The sequence below is a fragment of the Anomalospiza imberbis genome, chromosome 1, assembly GCF_031753505.1.
Source record: "Anomalospiza imberbis isolate Cuckoo-Finch-1a 21T00152 chromosome 1, ASM3175350v1, whole genome shotgun sequence".
Lineage (NCBI taxonomy): Eukaryota > Metazoa > Chordata > Aves > Passeriformes > Viduidae > Anomalospiza > Anomalospiza imberbis.
This window is the reverse complement of record NC_089681.1, coordinates 112168786-112175550: the sequence shown is the minus strand read 5'-3', so window position 1 is coordinate 112175550 and position 6765 is coordinate 112168786. Positions and strand designations below refer to the sequence as shown.

The 6765-nt window shown below is 39.6% G+C and overlaps 1 protein-coding gene across 8 annotated transcripts in view; it reads left to right on the top strand.

Moving 5' to 3' along the window:
- Window positions 1-6765, top strand: part of RBMS3 (RNA binding motif single stranded interacting protein 3) — a 703009-nt gene that overhangs the window by 45613 nt on the left and 650631 nt on the right. The window lies entirely within an intron of this gene.

Sequence of the window (6765 nt, the reverse complement as noted above, 5' to 3'; positions counted from 1 at the left end):
GTAAAATTCTTCTAAAGATTTTCTTCATGAGACAACACAAAATAAGCATTTGTGTGCCCTTTCACTTCTCGGCTTGATGGCAGGCTTGTTGGGACTTTTGCCCAAGTGCTCTGAAGCTATTGTAAGCCTCCACAGAGATGAAGCCCATGTCGTTAACCAGGGATATGCCTCATCTGTGATGAGCAGGAGCCTGAGTAATAGATGTTTCTGTTTTAAGTGACACTTACCCCTTTATCTGTACCTTGAAAGACACTGCAGGCAACTGATGTGAAACAATACACACAATATCTGGGCAAAAATTTGGGCAAACTGTTCCTCTAAAGTTGTTCAGCTAAATCCCTTCCCTTCCCTTCCCTTTTTTTTTTTCACATTACACTGTTTATACTTCAGCATTTTCATTCTGATTTGTACATTTTTTTAAGTCTTAATTTTTGAACATACTTGCTGTTTTTCAATTCTCCAAATGGGTTCTTGGGCCTCCACTTACATAATCCTCCAGACTTGTGGCAGAGATTGTAGAGAAAAGCTGACACCACAGCATAGTATTTGCAGCATAGGGCATCTGTAACCAGACTAAATAGCAAGGCATTATTCCCAAGGAGGTGAGGTTATATTTGCTGCTGCTAAGCTCTTTGCTGTTCAGTTTTAACACTGGATGCCTGGGTTTCTTTTTCTGGAGTGCCTATTTACTCTTGTATATTTTTATAGAGTGAAAGGGTGGTGGGGAGAATGAGGGTGTTATGTGCAGTAAAGTTATAAATAACGTTGGCTCTCAGGTTATTTGCATTATATCCACTTGTCTGAATGTGTAAAGTTAAACAAAAATGTCTTATAAGAAACCAAAACAAGGGCAGAACAATGTCGTGGATAAGCGGTCTAAAGGCAATGCTAAGGATGCTAAGGAATGTGTTTATTGGGGAGTATTTCCTACCTAGCTAATAAGCCAGACAGAAAATTGCTTACTCCTCCCACAACCTCAAACAGATCAAACAGAATATTCAAGCCTTAAAGATGCTGATGTAAGGAAGAAGGAGGGTTACTCGGCACCCACCACACTAAACTGACAGGCAAATGGGGAGCATGCTGGGAACAGAGCTATATTCCCAACCCAGAGACAGTGATCCTGGGGTGGTTGACATGATGAGATGCAGCTGTCATGGACCAGGGGAAGCACACACATAGGGGTTTTTGTTGTTGTCTTTTTGCCTTGTGTTCTGTTGACTTGGGGGCAAATAGATAAGTAGTGCCCACTTTTGGGCTGTATTTCAGTCACTGTGGTGGCATTTGATTCAATAATGAGACATTGATAATGCAGACTCCTGAACAAACAAGTGTGGGACAGGGGTCCAAGGAACAGTAGCTGCAGTTTCTTCACTGACCTGTGGATGCTTACACGGAGCGAAGATGCCAAGGTTTAGTCTTGCAGTGCTGAAACTGAAAAGGAGGCAGACTCTAATTTCAGGCAAGGCAGGACTGAGCCCTGAGTAAGCAATGCTGTCATTGTGAGGGCTGTCTGGAAGAGTTCAGAATATGTCTATGCCTTTGAGTTTTTCAGTGCTGGAATTTAGTTTCTAAACTGTAATAACACCTGTGCATCCTTGTAATTTTATTGCATTTTTTATTATGGATATCATCTACAATAACCCTGCTGTCATATTGGCCTCTGCTATGGTTTCAGCAGTCTCTGTCTCTCCGTCTAAGATGATGAAAGTGAAGTTGGACCACATAATACACACTAGGTTTTCTTTCTTCCTTTGTTTCCTTTCTCCAAAATGCTGCTTGAGTCAGTGGAATCCTTCTGGCTTGTTCTTTCCTAGCATTCGTACACAGCATCCAGGTGACCTTTTCTTGGAGAAGAAGGATTAAAAATACATCCTTGACAGAGCTGCTTCCTTGGTGCAGCAGAGATCAAGAAAGACACTTTGCCCTACTCATTTCTCCTGTCCTTCCCAGATTGCTTATTCGCATGCCATATCAAAGTCTTGAATTCCTGCATGGCAGATGAGTCTTTGGAGCTCAGAATTCAAATTCTGGAGGACCCTGAGGCAAGAAGAACCCTTGACAGGCTTCTAGAATAGCTGGGCATGCTCTGGTTTCCAGAAGTCGTACAGAAAGCACTGTGAATCTGCATGAGTGCCTGGCAAATCTGTAGAGGAGAGCAGTGCCATACTGAAGATAGCAAAATGCTGTGAGCAGAAATGGAGTGGCCAAGGGCTGAGATTCAAGCATGAGCTGCTCAGTGCTCCAGCAGCAAACCTCTGCTAGACCAATTGGTCCCATATGCCAGAGGACTTTGATTTGTGGCTGGGTTTCACAGTGATTTGAGCCTTGTGTCTCCTATAAATTCTATTGGAAACAGAGCTTCAGCTGTGAATCAGTTATAGGCATAGTTAGTTAATTCAGTGATATATTTAAGTAACACTTTACATCTGGATTTGGCAACAATAGTAAAGTACCAGAGAGGCATGATGTAGTCCACCAGCTTTTTTTTTTTTTTTTTTTTTGACATAAGAGCCAATGTTTCAGTGATCTTCTAGCATGGAGAATGTATTAGAAAAGTAATGAATTATTGGAAACAAAATGCTGTTGAGTGACAGAGCTCTGGACAAAAAAGTCTACAAAAACTCCAATGTTGTGGAGTAACAGACAAAATACTATTATTAGACTGAAGGCTGGGGAGCAGAAGAAAAGCAGAGGGTTAGGCTAATCTGTTGAGGTAGAAAGAGACAAAAGTTGGGATTTGGACATCTGCAAATTAAGAAAGATTTCTGTTGTTTACCTCTTTATTGAGAGAGAGCTGGAGCCACCATGTTGCAAAATCTGTGTGGAAATACTTATCTGTTCAGGAGGAGCAAGAAGTATTATTTTTAAAATTTTCCACCAAGTGGGCAGAACAGGGTTCGATGAAGATCAGTGGTGAATAAAGAACGATTGAGTGTGAACAATCAGTCCTGACAGATCCAGAAGAGATGAGTATGAGAGATCAGTTGGGACACTTGATCAAATTACAACAGCCAAAATCCAACTGTGATATTAGGTTGCACATCATTCAAGACTGCTAAGAAGTTGAGTAGCTGAGAGGATATTGTACAGCCTTTTGTATAAAGCTGTGCCTGTGGTCTCAGCTAGAACACAGTGGACAGTTTTGGTTTCCTGAGCTCAAAAAGGACATAACTGAAATAGGGGGATTGGAAAAAGGGTGGCAAGAACATTCAAGAGCCTGAGAAAGTTCCTGCCAGAAGAAGGACCAAAAATATAGCCTTAGGAGATAGAGAAGAGGAGAAATAATACAAGTATGGAGGATACTGCTTATGTTGGAGGTAAGAGACTTAGTCTCTTCTCATCCTGTAGCATAGGCCCACAGGGGTTCAGGATGAAACCCCACAGTGGTTCAAAAAGATACTGACTAATTTGGGAGGTGATATTAACAGCTCAGTCTTAATGTCATGATCTCAACTTTAAGATTTTAAGAGGAGTAAAGGATAGGTGACAGCTGTAGTCCTATAAAAGCGTAACTCCCAACAAATGTGCCTCATCAGAGAGTTTGTTACTTAGTTTCTTCATGCTCCAGTTTTCAAACTGTTATTTGAATTTTTCGTCATTAGTTCCTCTTCTGAAATCCTGTTTACATTCTATAAGAGAAGTTAATAATACAGTATATGGTACTCATTAAAAAAAAAGCCTTTGATAGAGATGACTAGTGCTTGTGCTGATACAGTGTAATTCAGCTACTGTGCAACTTTTGAAATCTCTTTTATAACATGTAGTAGTATCTTATTAGTCTTCTTGGCATGCTTTGGAAAACACCAGTGGCCTAAAGCCACTTGCTCAGGTGTACATGAAACAAATGTGTGTGTCTGGGTGTGTGCAGGCACAAATTAATTTATAGTGAAGCGTGATAGGGGATCACTCAATACATGTAAACAAGAATAACATGGTGTGATTTTTTTTTCCTAGTGGCTTCCGTGACTTCCTTCTTTCAGGGTTGTACACAGATGGCTCTTTCACAGTAGGTCCTAGTTCCTTCTACAGTGTCGGAAAGTTGCCTTTTGCTTTGAGAGATTGTTCCTTGAAGCAGAATCATAATTTTTTAACTTCTTTTCACTTTCCTTTCATTCTGCTGCTACTTGGGGTCAACATGTTTGTTGTGCCATAGCAGCGTACTGGTTAAATTTTCCTGAAGGCATGATGCAGCTCCTAAGTAATGTGTCTGTTGATGATGAACTTGCTGGTGAGCATAGAATGCATGGCCTTATATATTTTTGCACTTCTTGGAGCATAGAAATTAATCTAAACATCCACGTGCCCTTTGTATTGATTTGAAGCATATGCAGACATTTAACAGCTGATCTCCAAAACGATCTGTTATATGAAGCCATGCCTTTGTTTTGCTTGCCTTGAACAACTCTCAAGACATTATGTATTTTTAAAAAATAAGATGAACAAATATTCTGAAGCCTGCATTTCCCCTTTTTTTTTCTTAAAGAAACATGAATAAATTGGTTAGAGTTTTTAATATACTTATTGTTAAGGACTCTCTCAGGCTTATAAAGAGAGAAATGTTTATTTTAGAATGATATATTTTTCCAGATAGAGATCAAGTATTAAATTATTAATTTTTTCCCTTTCTCCATTTTATTACAGCTTTCATTTCTAGGTGGCTGGAATGATTAATGGGATATGCTGGGCTAATGCCTTGTGTTTGGGTACACAAATGATAGAAGCAGCTTCCTGCAAAGCTTTTAGTGTTGGTGCAAGATTGGAAGATATTTTGAAGGCAGTGGGTTGGACATGGCAGTTCCACTTCTCTCAATTTAGCCATAAATCAATTGTGAATGGTTCTCCCACAGCAATTTTTCATACAGTTTGAACCTGGGTAATGAACATCCCTGTCCTGGAGTGAAATTGTGATTTTTCTAGATCTTGTTGAAGACACTATCAAGATTTATGAAGGGTGACAATGTAAACCCGTTACATTTGCCTCTCTCTCATTTGCCTCTCCACCTCATCATCCCTTCCTTCCCCCTGCCCTGCCCTGCCCTGCCCTTCCTTCTTCCCTGCATCTGCCAATGCAAGGAGCTTTAAAATGTCCATTGGAGCACAGCTGTTGCATAGCAGTGGCTCTTATTGCATGAACAGTCATTTATCTGTGACAGATAGAGGAAACAGCAATAACCTAGATGGATATGAGATGGTTCAGATCAAGTAACAGGAGGATGTGAGCAACTTCCTCAGTTCTGAACTCTTTTTTCCTTCTGAATCTATTGCTTTCTCTTTTAATGTTGCTTGATGTAAATGTACAGTTTGCTTAAAAAGGAACCTTGCAGAAGTTATGCTATCTCTCCCTCACTTTCTGTTTCAAATGCTCAAAAAATATTTGAAAGCAAAAAGATGCTTTTTTGTTTGTTTTCCTGGCAGTCCCCAAATCTTCTCTGAACTCTGAAGCTTAAGGTATAGTAATTTCTTCCTTCTCTGCTCCTCTCCATCTTTGCCATTTACTGATTTGAAGCTGCCAGCACAGAGTAGACTCACTAATGCCTTGCTAATGGTGCCCTTTGCACCAGAGTGGCAAACCTAGTGACAATCACATTGGAATACTGCATTTATATACTCTGGAATAATCTGCAATGTTATGCTTCTGTGTTGCTTGGTTGGTAGCTTTAATGTTGAGCTGCAGTTTATTAGCCCTGGAGTAGAGGTCCTTTCCTTGAGAAGGACCCTCTAGGTCCCTCGGAGGCATTTGGCAAGTCATATGTCAATAAGCACTTTGGTTTTTCAGCCAATAATAAATACATACACACACAAAGTCATTTGGCTGTAGACTGCCTGAAATTAAGTTGCAGATTGTTCCTGGCCCTTGGGCCAGGAATTCCTTGTTCCTGTATTAGACAGTGCCTAATAGTAGTTGAAAGAGAGAATTTTTAGAAATCATTTTGCAAGTGACTCTGGAGAGACAATGAATGTAAATCCTTGCAGACTCACAAAGGCTACAGTCAGAATACTGAGTGAAACTCAAAGTGCAACATAGCGGTTTCTCCCTCATCTCAGGCTTCAAAGATTTAGTATTCAAAAGAATGTGGGAAATTGGGTCATTTCTGTACAGTTTAGAAGAGATCTGAGGTTACCAACTTTCTTGCTTTAGTCGTGTAGAAACTCTGAGTCTGGATTAGCAGGAATCCTGAACAGGATTTTCCTCTGCATTTAACATGAAAATCTAATAAATGTCATTTAACTCAGTGAGTGAAATTCTGTCACCATTGAAGTGGATGTCAAAATTTCCATTGGCTTTTGTGAGAATAGAATATCACCCTATAAGAATAAATCAAGAGTAAAATCTCTAGGTTTTTGATGCAGTTATTTCTGTCAGGACACACCTGTAAGGCTTTTTGAATATATTGTTTTAAGAAAAGCAATTTAGCTTTCTTACTCAGAAGTAATCTTTCTGCCTTTTAGAAGTGGCTAAAAGTTGCTTTTCATGAAGAGCCTCATTTAATGTGACACCTTAAAAGATGTGAAGGTAACAAGTAGGTGATGTTAATTACTGTAAAATAAAAACATATTTATTATACTTCCTTCAAAAAGTTTAAATTTCTAATCCTTGTCCCCCCTTGCCCTTGTTTTTGGTGAGTTTATGTGATGACTTTATAGTCCCCTAAATAGTTTTCAGAGTTTATGGGGGAGTATTTTATAATTACATTCTGCAAGCAGTGGTGTCTTTTGGAATGGTCATGAAATGCTATAGTAGAGGTTTCAAAATGGCAGGGT